Source organism: Heterocephalus glaber, unplaced genomic scaffold (genome assembly GCF_053883595.1).
Source record: "Heterocephalus glaber isolate CG9 unplaced genomic scaffold, H.glaber_assembly_v1.0 deba00001553, whole genome shotgun sequence".
Taxonomy (NCBI): domain Eukaryota; kingdom Metazoa; phylum Chordata; class Mammalia; order Rodentia; family Bathyergidae; genus Heterocephalus; species Heterocephalus glaber.
The window spans coordinates 4,920,808-4,938,617 of NW_028258344.1; the positions used below are offsets into that span (position 1 = coordinate 4,920,808).

Consider the following 17,810-nt stretch of genomic DNA (forward strand, 5'->3'; position numbering starts at 1 on the left):
TTATCTTCTACATAGCTATATCTTTATTTTTCTCTATAGCTTCAAGAGCAGTAAATATTCACCATTTAAAGGCAAAATGTATTATTTGGAGCTAGCCACAGTCCTTTGGATGTAAATTTGGTAAATGACAAAGTAGAATAACACAGTTTTTAGTGGAAAGAAGAGATATGGTTGTAAAGAGAGTTTTTAGGACTTACAATTTGATTATAAACATGATTGCAAAAGATGAATTCTAAAAATTCATGAAAATATGCCCTCAAGGCTGGAGTTAGTGTAATTCACGTAACTTTTCAAAGTTTAGAACTTTTGCTTTTGGTTTTTTGAGACAAGGTCTTGCTTTGTAATGCAGGCTGGCCTTGAAATCACTATGTCGCCCAGGCAGGCCTCCAACTTCCAGTCATCCTCCTGCCTCAGTCTCCCTAGTGCTAGGATTACAGGCGTATGCCACTGTGCCCAGCTTTAAAGTTTAGAACGTTTGGAAGAAGAGACTGAGCTCAAGTTTTAATAGTTGTTGTAGAAGTTCGAGTTATTTTGGATGTGCACATTATCCTTCCCTATTCTTTCCCCAGATAGTATAGTTTGATACTTTATGGGCTGTTTTCCCAGAGATGAAGATTTAGTTGTCTAATCAGTAATGGAGTGGAGTTACAGGTCAGTTACTATGACCCAAGTTCTTAGGAGACTTTGCTGTCATTTCATGAGGCCTAGAAACTTTGTTTGCTTTTTTTTGGTACCGAGGATGGAACTCGGGTCCTTGCGCTTGCGCAGCAGGCGGCGAAACCACTGAGCTAAACCCCCAGCCCCTTTTTTTTTAAACAGTCTCACTGTGCAGTACAGGCTAGCCTCAAACTCTGTGTGGCCCAGGCTGGCACTGAAATGGAGACCCTTCTGCTTCAGCCTCCAAAGTGTTGAGATGACAAGTGTGAACTATCCCACATGGTTTAGGAAACCTTCTTGTAATTGGTCATGATATCTTTGGCTTCTCCACTGCTCTCTGTTGGTGCCCACTCCATCAGTTAGTGCCCCATTTCCAGGTCTCTACAATTTCCTGCCTACAACTAACTCAGACCTGTATTCTCCAGTTACTTGGACTGCAAAATGACCATTCTTTCCTATCGCTAAAGCCAAACTTTCAACCCACCCAGGTGTGGTGGTGCAGGCCTATAGTTCCAGCACTCTGGGAGGTTGAAGCAGGAGGATCACAAATTCAAGCCCAGTCTGGGCAATTTAGTGAGAACTTGTCTCAAAATAAAAAATAAAACACAGCCGGGGATGTAGCTTAGTGTGAAGGCCCTGGGTTCAGTCCCCAGTACTGAAAAACAAACAAACAAACAAACAAACAAACAAACACAACTCAAAATCCAAAAAAGACCAAATCTCCCAAACCATTAGATTGTAAACTCCATGAGGGCAAGAAATGTATGTTTTGTTCATTGCTCTATTTTCAGGATCTAGAACTAGCTTGGAACCTCTTGGCCACTCAATTTTGAAGCAATGACTATATCTCTTAATCTGTCACTTTCTTTCTTTTTTTTTTTTTTTGGTACCGGGGATCGAACTCGGGTCCTTAGCTTGTGAGGCAGGCGGTGGAACCACTGAGCTAAATCCCCGGCCCTTTAAATCTGTCACTTTCAACTAGGTGTTGGGGAAAATAAAGACTCATTGAATTAATTTTTACTCATCTGTGAATGACCCTTATCACCTTATCTTGCTCTAAGATATTTGCATACTTAAAGGGAAAGCTTGTGAATTCAAATTATTGTCACTGAGAAAACTTCAATAGTGAAGCAAATGGAGAGAGAACATTTCAGGAGTAAGAAAGGTGAGGGTGCTGGGGATTTAGTTCAGGGGTTCAGCTGCCTGCTTTGCAAGTGCAAGGTCCTGAGTTTGATCTCTGCTACCAAAAAAAAAAAAAAAAAAAAAAAATGGTGAGGGTGATTGGGAACTGGGATTTGGGTAGGTCAGTTCTGTTTAGGAGTTTGCCCCGAGCGTTTCTGCTCTTCCAGGCCCTTAGAGTTCCACAGCAACACCATCCCTAAAAGTTTTCACTTCTTTCTGACTCAGGACAATGACCACAGTAAAGAAGGAGAGTAAGTTAGAGAGAGGCTGGAGGCTGCATTTCCAGTGTATACTGGTTCAACCATTTCTAGCACAGTATATTACGAGAAGAAATTGCCTAACTTTCTGGCTAAATGTACAGGGATACAGGGGAACCTCCTCATAGTTACTCAATGCTATTTGTTGTTCACAAGTTAGCTGTTACGTTATGCTTTCACAATAGGTAGATGTAACTTTTTTAGTGTGTAAATTGCCTTGAAGTAGATGCACATCTGATGTTGAGCTTGAATATATTGTAACAAATAGGAAAATTTCCTCTATGTCACATTATTTTTTAAAATGTATTTTAATATAGTTAGGCACTAGTGATTTCCTTCTAAACATGTGTCCTGTCTACAATAGCGCCCCCCCCACCACATGCACACACATGCCAAGGCATCCCGATATGCTTTTATTGAAATAGAAAAGGGAGTTTAGCCTCAGAATTGCCAACTTGATTCTTGGTTTATGATATGGGGCTATAAAAAGAGTAAAGTTTACTTTTAGTATTTTCAGATTTCTTAATGTCACAATGCTTTCAGTGGTGTCAATCTTTCTGCTGCTTATCTGTAAGCTCCTTGGTCAAAATGCTCATTTCTTTTAAAACACACTCAATTATGACGTAAAAGAGAGCCAAAAGCAGTATATTTTCATAAGCCAAGTATAAGGTGACAAACACTTATAAAATTATTAGTATTAGTAAATATTTTTATAAGTAGGATAATCAAATTAAGTCATTAAATAGTTGTAGTACTCACACAAGAAATTTTTCAATAAATCCTTTGTCCAAACAGAAATATTGTCATGCCAGGCTCAGCTCTATAGGTAGTTTGACCATTAAATCATGAGTGAGATTAGTACATTTTAGTTTTTCCGTTTTTCCTCAGTTTATTTTGAATCATTCTAATAGCAAGTTGCTCCACTCTGTCACAGGACAGTTGCTTGATACAAGTTCCTTCCTTGATTTAAAAATAAGTGCAAACTTTAACCTAATAAGATCATTTTAGTTTACAACTGTTGACGGTTTATAAATTATACTTGCTTGTTATTTTGCATACCGAAGGTGCTAAATAAATCTTTGAAGATCTATTTCCTAAAAGGACAATTAATAAAAAAAAAATTTCTCCAAGATTAGTATTTTGTACCAGAAAGAGAAATAAAAGAAGGTGGTCAGAAATTTAAGACTAGATCATATACAAGTGCCATATTGGTCAAAAAATAATTAAAACATTCCAGTCCCGACACGTTTAATAATGGGCACACATCATATTTCTTTGTTTCATAACCATTGCGCTCTCTCGCCTTTTTGGGGGGGCATGGTAACAATTTCAACACAAATCCATGCCATTGAAGTTTTTTATTTAGTGGTGGATCCGACTCTCCAATCACGGGGGAGGCAGGAAAAGCAATGTAGAGAAGCAGGAATGAATCTGTTTGAAACAGAATGTGTCCATTCTAAAATAATTTCATGTGGGAAAATAATTTCAAGTTGAAGGATAACTGCAGAAGAGACACCCAAACACCCGAGCCGCCGCCGTCCGCGCAGTGGCCGAAGGCTCGCTGCCGGCTCGGAGCCTCCGTTTCCTGCCCCCGGGCGGCGCACCCTGTCTCGGGAAGCTGCCGCGCGGGGAAACGTGGCACCGTCTCCAGCCCGCGCCCGGGGCACCGCAGCCGAGCGCTCCGAGCCGCCCGGCGTGAAAGGCTGCGCAACGACCGCGCACCCGCCGGCGAAGAGAGCCGCCAGCAGCGCGGCGCACGCCCGGGGACGGGAAGTGGCGCCTAGCCCGCCCTCCGCAGCCCTCGCCCCGCGGCCCCGCAGCCCCGCACCGCCCCCTTTCTCTTGGCCTCTCCCTCGGCCTCCGCCACCCCGGCCGAATTCTTGCATAAATTATGCCAGGCGCGCCTGACGTCAGGTGGCGGCGCGCGGGCGCGGGCGCAGGCGCGCGACGGAGAGTCGGCGGCGGGTGCGCGCGGTCCCGCGGCCTCGGGCGCGCGCGGCGTGCTGGGCGCGCGCAGGCGCTGGCGTGCTGGGGCCGCGGCGGCAGCGGTGGCGGCGACGGCGGCGGCGCGGGGGTTGAGCCTTGGTGGTGCGGACGCGCTCGTGCTCGGGAACTATCGGATTAAACTTGAATCGAGTGAAATTACACAAAGGAGCGCCGCGGAGGAGGCGGCCCGGGGACCCGGAGACCCTGAAACTCGCCAGAGCCGCGTTCGCCCCCGGCCAACTCCGCGCCCGTGGATTCCGCGCCTTGGCCGCGGCCGCCGGCCAACTCCGAGCCCGCTCTGCGTTTTGTTTCCCCTCGGCACGGGGCAGCGGAGGCGCCGACCGATCGCCCGACCGACCTGGTGAGCGCGAGAGTTCGCCCGGCGTCCGGGAGGGGCGGCGGCGGCGGCAGCGGCAGGAAATCGCCCCGGGCCGGGGCTGGGGCCGCGCGCGGAGTTGAGGCGAAGAGTTGGGCGTGTGCGGGGCGCGGGGCGCGGGCGGACGGGGGCCGGGCGGCGAGGAGCGCTGCGCCGCCCGCACCGCCGCCCGTGGGGCCCGAACCTGCGCCCCGAGCGCAGCGCGGCGCCCCAACTTTTGCCTGCGTCCGCGGGGCCGGCGGCGACGGCGGGGGCGCGCGGTGCGGCCGAGGGTCACTTCCTCGCATGTAAATGGCTTTTTGTTGTCCTGCCGGCGTTGGGGGGGCCGGGGGACAGGAGGGAGCGTGTCTGCGCGCGGGGGGAGCGCGAGCGCATTTCCTCCCGCCGGCGCCGAGCACGAGTTACCGGCCTCATTCGAAAGAAAAGGGAAGGAGGAAAAGTTGGGCTCCAACTCCAGCGCGAGCGGGCGATGGGCGCGCGGGCGCGGGGCGGCTAAGCGGGGACGGCGGCGACCCCCGCCTCCCGCCCCCGCCCCCCGCTCCCCGCTCCCCGCTCCCCGCTCCGGACGGACCACGCCGCACTCGCCGGGAGCGGCGGCCGCACCGGCGCGAACAAAGTGCGTCCCTCCCGGCGCGGCGGCGCCACCCGCGCGGGGACAGCCACCGGCGAGGTGGGTCGGCGGTGGGGAAAGTGCGCGGGGCGCCGCGTGGGGCGGAGGCGGCGCGAACACGCGGTGCGGAGGGCGTCCTGAGCTCCGCCGGTGCCTGCGGCGGGCGCGGAGTTGCGAGCCCGCAACCGGAGGCTCCCGGCGGCTCTCGAGTGCGCGAGAAGAAAGGGAGCCCGGCCGGGACGAGCGCGGGGAGGAGAGGACCCCACCTTGCCGAGCTGGCCGGGCCGGTGGCGGCGGCTGCATAATAGCGACTTTAACCCCCGAAAGCAACTCGGTTCCGCCGGCCCCCTCCCCCCAGCCTGTAGGGGGTCAGCGCGGGGGGGGTTACCAGGTGGCCCCCGGTTGTCCCGGGTGCGCTCTGCCCCTCAGGGAGCCGCGGCTCGGAGCGTGAACAGTCGAGGTGGCTGGAGGCCAAGCGGTCAGTGAGGAGAGGAAGGAGGGCGGCGGGGGACGCGTTGTTTGTTTGGTTCGCACCAGGGACGGGGCTCGCCGGGGACGCGGGGCCCGGGCGGGGGCGCGGGCACCGGGTGGACAGCGGTGCGGGGCGGGCGCAGTGGCGCGGGGCGAGCGCGGCCTGGGGGGGGGCGGCGGACCCGGGGCGGCGGTGGGGGGGCCGGTCGGGAGGCTCCGGGGGAAGGAGCCGCCAGCCCAGAGCAGCCATCATTACCGAGCCGCCTTTCTCCGGATGGCCCTGCCTCCAGTAGCCCCGCGCCGTGGGAGCGCACCCCAAACTCGCGGCCAGCCGCCGGCTTTGTGAGCGCCCCCGTGGAGCGGGCGGCGCGGGGAGTGCTCAGGCTAGGCAGGACGGTTTCCCCGGAGGTCACTTTCAGAGACTGTTCACGCCTCGGTTTTAAACTAGTTTTTTTCCCCCTCTTCTGAACAGACAATGGACAAAAGAAAAGTAGCGACCCACATGGAGAGTTTCCTTTTGAATTGCTAGAATTAGATACACTATCCAGCTCTCCACTTGCTAAGTATACTTTTTAGTTTCCCATTGTATATTATCTAGCAATCGATTTAAATAACTCAAAATGTGTCTGTCTTCTGGGCTTGGTTTCTGGAACACATTAAATAATCTTTATTTTTAAAGGATTATGTGAAGGCCCTGGTTTTTATTTTCTAAAAATTTTATTTTAAGCCGTATTTACAGTGGGGTTGAGTGTTACATTCCCCCGATTCTCTCAGTAAAGGGGTGGGGGTGTAAACTCATCATGCCTGATAATCAATAGGAGGAAATACATGTCTTTATTTCCTCCCAGATCCATTCTAACGATGGCAAAAAATCTTAGCGACTGTGACTTTAGCAGCATGGGTACCTGATTTATCCCTGTTATAATTACATTTAGATTCTAGTAATGTCCAAGTACTGGGTGATTCGTATTTCGGAAATAACTTGAGCAGTGATTTTATGAAGTTGAATCCTTCCCCCATCCCCTAGAGTACATCTGTCGCGCAGTGTTTTTGTCTTGCTGTTGCACAACAGAAGCCCTCCAGTCTTTACCCTAAAATGGCAGCTTTCATTTGACTGGGGCCCATTCATTGACAATGATAATAAAGAGGCTGAAAGCTAGCTGCATAGGGCACGGGGTAGGACTCGGGTTGCCTTTCTAGGTGACAAGTAGGAGGCATTTTATTTCTTCTAGTTTGCCCATTATTTGCCCACTAAGTTTATATTTCCTAAAAAACTCTTCTGTAGGAGAAAAGTTAAAAGTAGGATGAGAATTTGGAAATGGGAAAGGGATTGAACAGCAGATTCTAGGAGCTAAATTTAAAATTGTGTGCAGCAGTGGGAATATGGTATTCTCTCCCTTTTTTGGTAATCTGCTTAAGGGACATAGTGGATTTTTGTCAAAACTTGTAACAGGTGAATTTCCTCAGTATGACACTCAGGAATGGAGATTGTTTTCTCGCACTATGGGTTTTATTATTTATATTCTCTTGATATTTCCTATTTTCTCCCTCTGTGCAAGTCACTAAATTGAAATTTGATGAATTCTATCCTAGGTTTATGCTTCCAAGATTCAAATGAGTTACTAGATCAGAAATGAATATACTTTTGAAAAACTGACATGTGTACTCTAAACTCTAGTTCTATTGGTTTAATAAATGGATTTATTTTTAAATTAGTTTAAAAAAAATTCCTTTTGTGTCTTAACATGGAAAGTGGAATAGGAAAATGATTTTTTCTTTCAAGGAAAGAATTAACACTTTTCCCCCCATAAGTTGAAAATATGAAAGTCAAAAAAATATATTCAGTAACTTAGTTTTAAAATAATACTTCCATAGATTCACCTGGACTTGGTCTAGTTTTTAGATGGTTTGACTTACAGGAATGTGTCCAAAAGGAGAGTCTTCTAAGATAGCTTTTCTTGGGCCGGGGATTTAGCTTAGTGGTTCCGCTGCCTGCCTTGTAAAGCACAAGGTCCGGAGTTCGATCCCTGGTACCAAAAAAAAAAAAAAAAAAAAAAAGATAGCTTTACTTTTATTGAGTTAAAATGAACGCTGTGGGACGTATCTCTTTAATAGTACACACGAAATAGATGTTACAGCCTTTTCCTGACAGACGCACAATCACTAAACACAGTTTTTAAGCAGTTGGGTCAAAAGAACAAGGATGTTTTCATCTGTGTACCTGCTGTGTAACTTGTAAGAGCAGTGAATGTGACATATTTAGAGTAGTCCTTTAACCCTAGAATTACATGTAGGAAAAAGTTTGATACTTGCTGTCCGGTCACCATCCATTTAGTTCATTTCCATTCAGCAAACCTTGGCAAGCCATCTGTGTGCAAAACAGTATAAATTAGAGATAGTGTTTACCCTCAGAGAGTTTACCATCTGTTAGGAGAGACAGTTCTTTCTGTGGATAAGCAAATGCTTGTCTTTGACTTTTTTGTTGTTTTGGGGTTTTTCTTTTTTTTTGGTACTGGGAATTGAACTCGGGACCTTGAGCTTGCGAGGCAGGTGACAAAACTAGTGAGGTAAATCCCCTGCCCTGTCTTTGACTTTTTAAAGATTAATTTTACAGGGACTGGTTGTCATTTATCCTTCATTATTTAGGGATAGCCTTTTAGGGTTGCTATTGAGCACCACGGCCATCCACTGTAAATAAGGAATTACAAGAATAAAAGTGCTTAGTCAGGGGTAAGCAAAATGTCAGTACAAAAAAATGATGCTTAAAACTTCATAAGAAGATCACTCCAGAATTTAAATGATTTCTACATGTAAAGCAAGTTGGCACACACTTATAGGCTGCATAGCTAAATTCACGAAATAGGGTGTTCCTGTAAGTCAGAGAAAAATTTTTGGTTGATCCTCTGTGAATCTCAGTTGCCTTCACCTGGACACATTTGTGTAGCACTTAGCATTCTTCTTTCTTATCAGGTTTTTAAAACCATTATGGCTTCATAGGAAAGATAAACTATTCTTCTTTCTTGAGAAAACTTTGGCCAAATCTTTGACCTTCGAAGATGATGGATAATGTTAAAATATAAAAGAAATTGAGAATGATCACTTAAGTTATTCCATCTTTGTTTTGTAGAAAAATTATTTCATTTTGAGTATCAGCCAGGTTGCAGGTATAGCAGTTCATAGTGGATTGTGATGGTGGTGAAGAGCCGGGGTGGTGATTACTGTTCTATGTTACTTTCATCAGTATATTCATAGTTTTAAATGAAATCATCTGATAATACAAAATCAGAATGATATTGTCAAATAGAAATTAATTTTATAATCATTAGAGTCTTTGGATATGTAGAATGTGAGGACCTTGGAGAGCCAGTTGAACTTTCTCATTTTTCAAATTAAGAAACTAGAGCCCAGAGAGATTAATTAAACAAGCTGCCTCTGGCTGGTCACCCAGATATTGCAGAGCTCTTAGTTGCAGTTGTCTTCCTGGTGCCTACCATGGTGCCATGCAGGAGATGCCCTGGGTTTTTCTTTCTTTGTTGGGTGACTGAGCTGGTTATGGAATAGTCTAGCTCTCCTTCCTGTGTGATTCAAAAGTGCCTCTGGCTTTGGGCTTCTACAGCATATGAGAATTTAGCTCTTAAGCCAATAATAATTTGCCTATACTGTGTTTGAAAATTTCTTTTTTTTTAAAACTATGATTATCCATCTAGAAAAATGCAGAGATAATTATTCCAAGATTTGATTACTGTTTTCAGTTTAGAAGCATGTATTCATTATCATAAATAGATTCCTGTACATCTTAACTAATGTTAGGTGAATGGCGACATGATTGTTTTCTCAGAGAAGTATCTTCTGGTAGGTTTGTTTTGTTTTTACTTTGAAAATTAAGAACATCATTTAAAAAATAAAAATGTAGACCGTTAATGAAGAAACATACTTGGTAAAAGGCTGAAAGGGTGATTGGTTCTCAGGCTTGTTTGCTTATGCTAATAAGGAATTGGAGACTTTTATTTTAAGTGTCCCTTTGAGCCTCACACTACCTGTGTAGGTATCATTCCTGGCTTGTGCCAAGTGAATCTGGATGCTGATTAGTTTTCCTGTGTAATCTGTTTTCTTGTTCATCAATTCGACTATTTATTGAAAGGTGCATTGCTACAAACTGGGAGCAGTGGTGACATGAGAAGATATGGTAGATCTACAAAAAAATAAAGCTGTGACAAGGTTATAGGTGCTGTGCAGTGGATACAGGAAGCATGAGAGTGAGAGCTGGTGACTTTGAGATTCCACCACTTGTATGGGGCTTTACTCCCTAGGAAGTAACTTTAGCACTGACATCCCACGTGACAGTAGGAAAAGGATGAGGACATCTCAGGCAGTGCCAACTAACCTGGGGAGGTTGCAGTTTGAGGACTTCACAGGGAGCTTCAAGAGGAGACTCAGGAGGCAGAGGAGGCAGGCAGTATCCAACTTGTGGCAGGGTTTATAGGGCAAGGAATTTGAGGGGCATGCGTGTGTGTGTGTGTGTGTGGTGATGGTAGTACTGGGGGTTAAACTACCCAGGGCCTTTGCACTGAAATACATCTCCTGCTTGCCTGCCTGCCTGCCTGCCTGCCTGCGCTCTCTCTCTGTCTCTCACTTTTTATCTCTCTCTCTCCCTCCCCCCTCCCCCCCTCCTTCCCCTCCCCCATTCCTTTCCCCTTCCCCCTCTTTCTCCCCCTCACCCCTTTCATTTTGAGACAGGGTTATGCTAAGTTGCCCAGGCAGAACTTAAACTTGGGATCTTCCTACCTCAAGGAATTTCAGATTTTTGAAGAAAGCAGTAGGAGTCACTGATGAGTGTTAAGCAGTTTTGACATGAACAGAATTATGTTTTGAAGAAGATTGATTTGGTGGGTGGATGGAGGAAGGAGGAATAGGTTGTGGATAATACCCTACCTGCTTTTGTTGTGATTCACGGGATGGTGGAATTGCAGCTAGATTGGCCATGGGGCCAGAGAGAAGGGCACAGATCTGAGAAATATTTAGGAGAATCAGACTTGAGGTTAGATGTGTCCTGGGAGAGAGAGATCTTAGGGGTTGAGATTTCTAGTATGTGGCTGGCTGGTGATACTGTTCATAGGGACAGTGGGCACCTGACATGGATCCGATTTGAGGAGGAAGATCATGAGTTCTTGGGACATATGACTGAGGTTGTTGATAATGGTCCATGATAACCATTGTTTCAGCCTTCTTTCCATTGCTAATGTCATTCCAAAACTTTCCAAAAATAATCTGCTAGCTTCCTCCCAAAAATGTTAGTGTATAGTGAGCCCTGAGGGCAGGGAGGGAAACATTGTTGCTTTCCTAATAAGCAGCACTTTTCTTTTTACCTGCCTCATGTTTAGCACTTTGTAAGAGTTTCTTCACCATAAGTTTGAGCTCAGAATCCTGTGGTTACCAGACCTTGCCATGTTTGTTCTCTGTCTTTTCTTAGGGAGGCCACTTTCTGTTGCTAGTTACATATTGGAACAAGGTCCTTGGGCTCCCAGGAAATAGCTAGTAGGTGCCACCTGGTCTCAGGATTGTGCTTCTCATTTGGAGGGAGTGTGGTTTAGAAGATAACTGCAGTCTTAAGTATGGTAGAAATGAATAAATTATTTACATAATTGCACAGAAAAATAGTGGCCTTGGTCAGAATAACTACCTGGTTTTTAGTGGAGTATGTATCAACCAGTCAGCTTCAGAGCCACTTTGTTCAGTGATAAAAAGTGTATTATACTGCATGATTGGTTGCTGGTGACAAATGAGAGGTGCTGATTGAGAAATCCAGAAAAGCTTCTGAATTGTAGGTATTATATGAGATAACAGATTATGAAAATCTGGAACATTAACCTTGAAACACTTTTGTTTTCCAGAAAGTGTTCGTATTTTTGTTTTTGTCAGCTTACAGAAGGAATAGTACCCATTTGGGGGGGGTGTAGACTGGGCGTTGTTTTTGTGCACAGTCTTTGGTTTGGAGTTTATCCCATGGGTACTTCTTTCCCCCACTGTTGTCTCTCCTAGGACTTTGTGGTGTCTGTTGTGACTTGGTCCAGTTCCCCAGAGTTTGTCCTCTCTCCTTCGGGTGGGCAGGATTGTGGGCTTCATAGGCCAACTACTGTTGGTTGTAGGGACATCATTCATCTGTAAAGATTACCTTTACCTGTAGTGGGTGTGATGGTTTATTTGGGAAAAAAAAGCAAGTTAAATGTAAGTAACAGTAATGTTCCCATGTGTGGAATAGTACAAAACATTGGTGTGCTGACTTGAATTTTAGCTGCTATGTGCTGACTACTCAGTGGTAGTTTATTTCTAATAACGGTTTTTACATTTTTTGAAAACTTTTTTTGGGGGGTTGTACTGGGAATTGAACCCAGGTTCTTTGCACTGAGCTACCTTCCCCATCCTTTCACATTTTTTTCCCCCTATTTTGAGACAACGTCTTGTTAAGTTGACTAGGCTAAGGTGAAACTTGTTCTACCTGAACTTCCCAGGGTGCTGGATTTACAGGTGTGTGCCATCATGCCTTCCTTCATAACTCTTTTAGAATCTATTCTTTTGTTTGTTCCAGTCAACCACATGTTTTTATTGTTTGATAGATCATTTCTACCTGAGTTATGCAGACACTAAGTGGAAAGGTACATGCAGGCTCCCATGATAGGGCTTATAGTGGAGGCATAAAGGAAATTTCTTCTGGTTGCCTGTCTCTGCTCCTGGGTTCTGCAGTTAGTGAAGAGGCAGCAGAGGTGGTGTGGTGGATTTGGACTTGTTTCCACTGTGTATTTTGTCAATACAGGGGTTGGGCAAAGAACCTACTGCTACAGAGCAAGGACTGTGGGTGACTTATGCTTCCACATCAGTCGTTGTTAGGGAAAGGCAGAGAATTAGCTACATGGGTTAATACTGACATGATACCTACTGTTCCTGCTGTTCTCAACTTTAAAAGTTAGAGACTTCTACATGATCTTTGCAGTATGTCTGATAAAGGGTACATGATGTCTTGGTAATTAGTTTTCCTCCTAGTTCTGCAGCAGGTTTGGGGGACTACCTTAACCTTTTAAAAAGTACACTTTGTTCCCTTTTTATCCTTTTGAAAGAAACCATAGTGTTTTAGAATCTGTTTATGTTTGAGTATAATTATAGATGTGCATATTATTTCAACACACTTAACTCTTTTTTTTTTTTTTTTTCACTGGGAATTGTACCTTTACATAATGCATCTTGGTTCTTATTTTTTCCCCATTCCTAGCCCTCCCTTCACGCCCTCCACCCTTCCCTATTTACAAAGACTTTATTTCCATTTTTTCCATTTCTCATCATTTTTTCCTTTCCCTTCTTTTCTTTCCCCTGCCTCTCTAACTACCCCTACCCCTTTGGACCTTTTCTTCCTATTTTGCATTATCGATTATTCATTCTAATCATTGGTACATTTTAGGTATACAATATAATGACATTCATCATTGGAAGTTTGCACCTTTACATAGTCAACACACTTAACTCTTAAACACCTTTAGCATAATACTAAGCAAGTAAGTACTGAGAAGTCCCTTGAATAATTATAAGCATGCTTTTAATTCTCAAAGCATTTCCTGCCAGTGCACTAAGTAAATAATAAAATGAATTTGAGCACAGATATACAGTAAAAAATATACCTTTCTGCCTGCCTTGCAAGCGCAAGGTCCCGAGTTCGATCTCTGGTACCAGTATGTGTGTGTGTGTGTGTGTGTGTGTGTGCATATATCTATCTATCTATCTATCTATCTATCTTAGTTTGTGATTTTTTTTTTTTTTGGTACCGGGGATTGAACTCAGGACCTTGAGCTTGCGAGGCAGGCGGCAGAACCACTGAGCTAAATCCCCGGCCCTTGTGATGTATTTTTAAATGTGTGGTCCTAGCAAGTTAACTTTATTTATGGGTGGAACCGGCAGTGTGTTGAAACCAAAGTTTCTATTTCAGTACTTTATATTCTTGTGTGCTTGACCTTGTTTATGCTTGAAATTTGGCTTTGACTAATTGTAGGTATATTGATCTTGTCAGAAAAATGATGCAGGCTCATCCTGAAAATTTCAAAGTCTAGATTAAGACACAGAACCCTCTGCCCTTTAAATGTGTTGAGGCACAGAAAGACCAAAACAACTTTAAAACAACAGTAATAATCGTAATGACTAACTAATAGCTATTGAGCATTTCCAGTTGGCTAGGTATTGTACTGAGTGGTTTTGTGTGTTTGTGTGTGTGTGTACATGTGTATATATGTGTGTACTTCCATATTGAGGATTGAGGCTGGGGCTTTGCACATAAGCACAGGCTCTACCACTGAGCCATACTCCCAACTTATACTGAGTATTTTAATGGGTTGGTTCATTAACTCATCAGAACCACTCCAGGTATTCATATAATTGTTACCCCCATTTTTACAGTTAAAGAGACTTTAGAGGGCTGAGGGGTTAAGTTGCCCAGTGTCATAAAGAGTAAATAAATCCAGATTGTAATACTCCAGAATCTGCCTGCAAACCTTTGTGCTAATATTGCCACCTAGATCAACTCTGAAACTTGTATTAAATAAACAAAAATGCATTAAGAAACCAAGAACACCCTTAATAATATACCCTCTTGTAATATAGTATTAGCCCAGGTTATTTTTGTTCTTACTGTTTATGCCTGCTGTATTTATGAGGTATCTAGGGATGTCTTGGTACCTAAGATAAATTTGGTCTGTTTTTCATCCTTAAGATCCTTTATCTCCCACAAAGGTGAGGACAGTTATTTTTGTGGTGGTGTGTTGGCTGAGAATTTTAACTCTCAGATCAGGGTGTGAATCATAAAAGTGGACATAATACTACAACTGACTGTCCAGGGTATGGTGAAGATTAAGTAAGGTGCTCTACCAGAAGCACTTGATAGATCATATGTCATATTTATTGAGCAATTTTTTTTTTTAAAGACAAGATCTTGCTCTGTAACCCAGGCCAGTCTTGAACTTGCTATGTGGCCCACATAGCAGTTGATTTTTGATCATTAAACTTATCAAATCATGTGTATTGATTGTTTTTAATTAAAAAGTTTCCCAAACCATAATCCTAAATTATGACTAGAGAAGAATGAGTAGTAGGCATTGGTGATTGATAATACAGTTTTCATTTTTCCTTAGGGGTTGAGATTTGAAAATGAATGAACATATGTACATGTACCTTTGTCCCGCAAAGCAGTCAGCTGATTTACCTGATCCTCTTGATTACACAGAAGTGATTGAGATGTCCCTGACCCTAAACCAGTGTTGAGAGAGCAGTTCTTCCTCTCTAGCTATAATGCTGTTGTCTACTCTTGAATTGTGGCTATCTTTCCAGAGAACCCACCATTCCTTCTTTTTGACAAACCTGTGATTCTGCAAACACTGGGTGGTGAATCTTAGATAATCAGCACTGTGCACATGTTCAGTCAGTTTACTAGAACATTAGAACTTGTGACTCAGAGAGACCACAGTGTGTTCTCAAGGTCTGTAGGGACTCGAGGTCCTCAAGTCTCAGAGCACTTGACTCAGTCCTTATTTCTTTACTCCCATTTACTGTGTGAGGAGGCAAGGTGGGGTCTAGGCCCAGAGTGGGTTTTAGGTTGAGACTCTGGGGTATGAGTGGCACCCGCAACCCTAAAATGTTCCTGTCTTCAGGAAAGGGAAGATGCTGAGGTAGCCCCCCAAGAACTCCAGTGTTCCCCAGACTGGCAGAGAGACAGAAGAGATGGGGTGTGGCCAATTTTCATTATGTTTTATCCTATTTTACTTTCACATAAAAGTGACTCCAAGGGAATCATAAATGTGATAGTAGATAAACAGTTGATATTTGTGGATTTGTGCTGTTCGTCCAACTTCACTGCAAGGTTGAAATTATATCAAAATCAAAAGTGTTAACAGTGTTAAGTGATTGATCTGAAGAGTGACTTTTATGGAGCATGGACTTTGTGCAAGTTAGCATTTTGTTAATCTGTTTACACAAACTGTTTCCACTGAATCCTGAAGTAGGATTAGTCACAGTGCCGAGGGAGGAACATTAATTGCCATTTTACAAGTGGTAAAATGGAGTTTAGAGATTGTTTAATAAATGTGCCCAAGCCAGGGATTTAGCTCAGTGGTTCTGCCGCCTGCCCTGAAAGGGTCTGAGTTCGATCCCAGGTACCAAAAAAAGTTGAGACAATAAATTTGCCCAAGATCACAGCTTTTAATGAATTAAGTTGACTCAAATAAGGACTGCTTTAAAAGCCTGTAGCAGTAACTGCTGTGTAGAAATTGTTTTGGGTGGCCCATCAAAATAATCTAAATCTTAGAAGGGAAGGAAGAACATAGATCAAGATCTTACAGTGCTTTCTAGGGCAGCTCCTGGAGAGAAACTGAGAGGCTGAAAGTTGCCTATTAATGGATTATACTCAGTGAGGCCTCTTTTCCTTAGATGCCACATCTTATCAGTGACAAACACTTTCAACCTAAAAGACACATGCTCATTGCAGAACTTACTGCGTTCCAAGCCTGCTTTCATTGATCACCCCAAGCACAGCCAACATCATTTTATTACAGGATTGGCTTTATTCAAGGTCCTCACTAAATTTTATCTAAGATACAATTCTTGGAATTGTAGAATCTTTTTCTCTATGCAAAGGACTAGAGTTGCCTAGGATGCTACTGAGAAACCCAGGATGTTATGTAGGCTACTGATTATAGTACAGAAGTCTTGTATATATATATTAACTTGTATGAATATGAAGCCTCCATGAAATACTTACAAACTGCTTCTGCTAACATACAAGACACAGGCCATCTTCTGGAATCCTGTAGCTAGATGAAGATAGTGAAGTGCCACATAGTGATATTTTGGTCAGTAAAAATACAGTGGTCTTGTAAGACTATATTGCATAATGGTCTTTGTGTAAGTACAGTCTGGTACAGTCACACAGTGACATCAGCTGATGGGAGCAGTTCTCCGAACATACCCCTGTCATTAAGTGACCCACGGCAGTAGTAGAAATAGAATTCAAATATGTGTATCAATAGATTTATTATATAGTATGGGGTAGGTATACCTTTGCTAGGAGATTTTTAAAAAATGATAAAATCCCAAGTCCTAATATTATTTTGCCTTATGGCAGTAGTTTATGTTGATGTATTTCTTGAATTTTTACATTTGTAGTTTCTTTTTCTTCACAGTTGAACAAATTGTTGACTGGCTTAAGTATAGTGAGCTTCTGGTTAAAATTAAGTTTTGTTATTTTTGGAGTACCTAAAATATTAATCTTTGTTCCATTTGTATTAATTTTCAGAGTTACATTTATCACCAGAATCATCTTAAGCTTTCCATTATCCCACTTACTGAAAAACAAAAATAAAAATCTGGACTGGTATATGAAACAAATTTCTAGTTTGTAAGGAGCTCCAGGCTAGCCTGTGATGCTAAGAGCCTTCCATTTAACTGCTAATGTCCAACAGAAAAAGGAAAACACTTTCTTATATGCTGTCAGATACATTAATAAGGGCAGAATTGAATGAAATAGGTAATTTCCTGACACCACTGAGCACACTGGCGGTAACACTGCTGTGGTTGGATTGTTGGCTGTTAGGCCATGCTACCAAGATATAGTTGGAAAATTTGCATCTTAGCTGTTGTCTCAGAGTGAAGGAAAGGTGGATAGACAGTGCATGGGAGCTCGCAGAAACTCAGGCCATCCTAGCAGAATGGTTGACAGTTGAAGACTGATTGTTGGTCTCCATAGCTTAGGATTCTCAGAACTCAAGGAAGTGCCAATATTCTTGGAATTATCTTTTATGGATCATTTCCACAATAAGAACACTAATAATAATCCTTTATGGGCCAAACCTGTAAAAGAACTCAATCTAAATTTTAAAAAACTGCTTGGGCTAGCTTTTGAATGTAGTCAGTGATTTCCCTTGTGTCACCAACTAGCACTAGTTGAGAGGTGAGAGAATATGTAATCTCATTTAAGGCATTAAAATAATAATTCATATCCCTATAAAACTTACTGATATATCTCTTATTAAAAAAAATAGTAGGGCCAGGGATTTAGCTCAGTGGTTCTGCTGTCTGCCTTGAAAGCGCAAGGTCCCAAGTTTGATCCCCGGTACCAAAGGGTGAAAAAAAAAAAATAGAGCCCTCAACTGCACATCCTGTTGATTGGATTAAAATGTTTGTGGATCATCTAGAATCTAAAATTTTATTCAAGGTGCTTCTCATGTACTTGAGTTGGAGGCTG

General features: G+C 43.6%; 1 protein-coding gene across 7 annotated transcripts in view; it reads left to right on the plus strand.

Moving 5' to 3' along the window:
- Positions 1 to 4,304: 4,304 nt before the first annotated feature.
- Chd7 (chromodomain helicase DNA binding protein 7) overlaps positions 4,305 to 17,810 on the plus strand; it is a 194,825-nt gene continuing 181,319 nt past the window's right edge. For 4 of the 7 annotated variants that reach the window (XM_004842140.4, XM_004842142.4, XM_004842141.4 and 1 more), the window contains exon 1: positions 4,305 to 4,443. The gene's annotated coding sequence lies outside the window, so the exon portion shown is untranslated. Of the gene's footprint in view, positions 4,444 to 4,797; positions 5,129 to 5,176; positions 5,547 to 17,810 lie in introns of those variants that run through there. The other 3 variants (XM_087190359.1, XM_021256089.2, XM_087190360.1) reach the window with 3 other exon arrangements.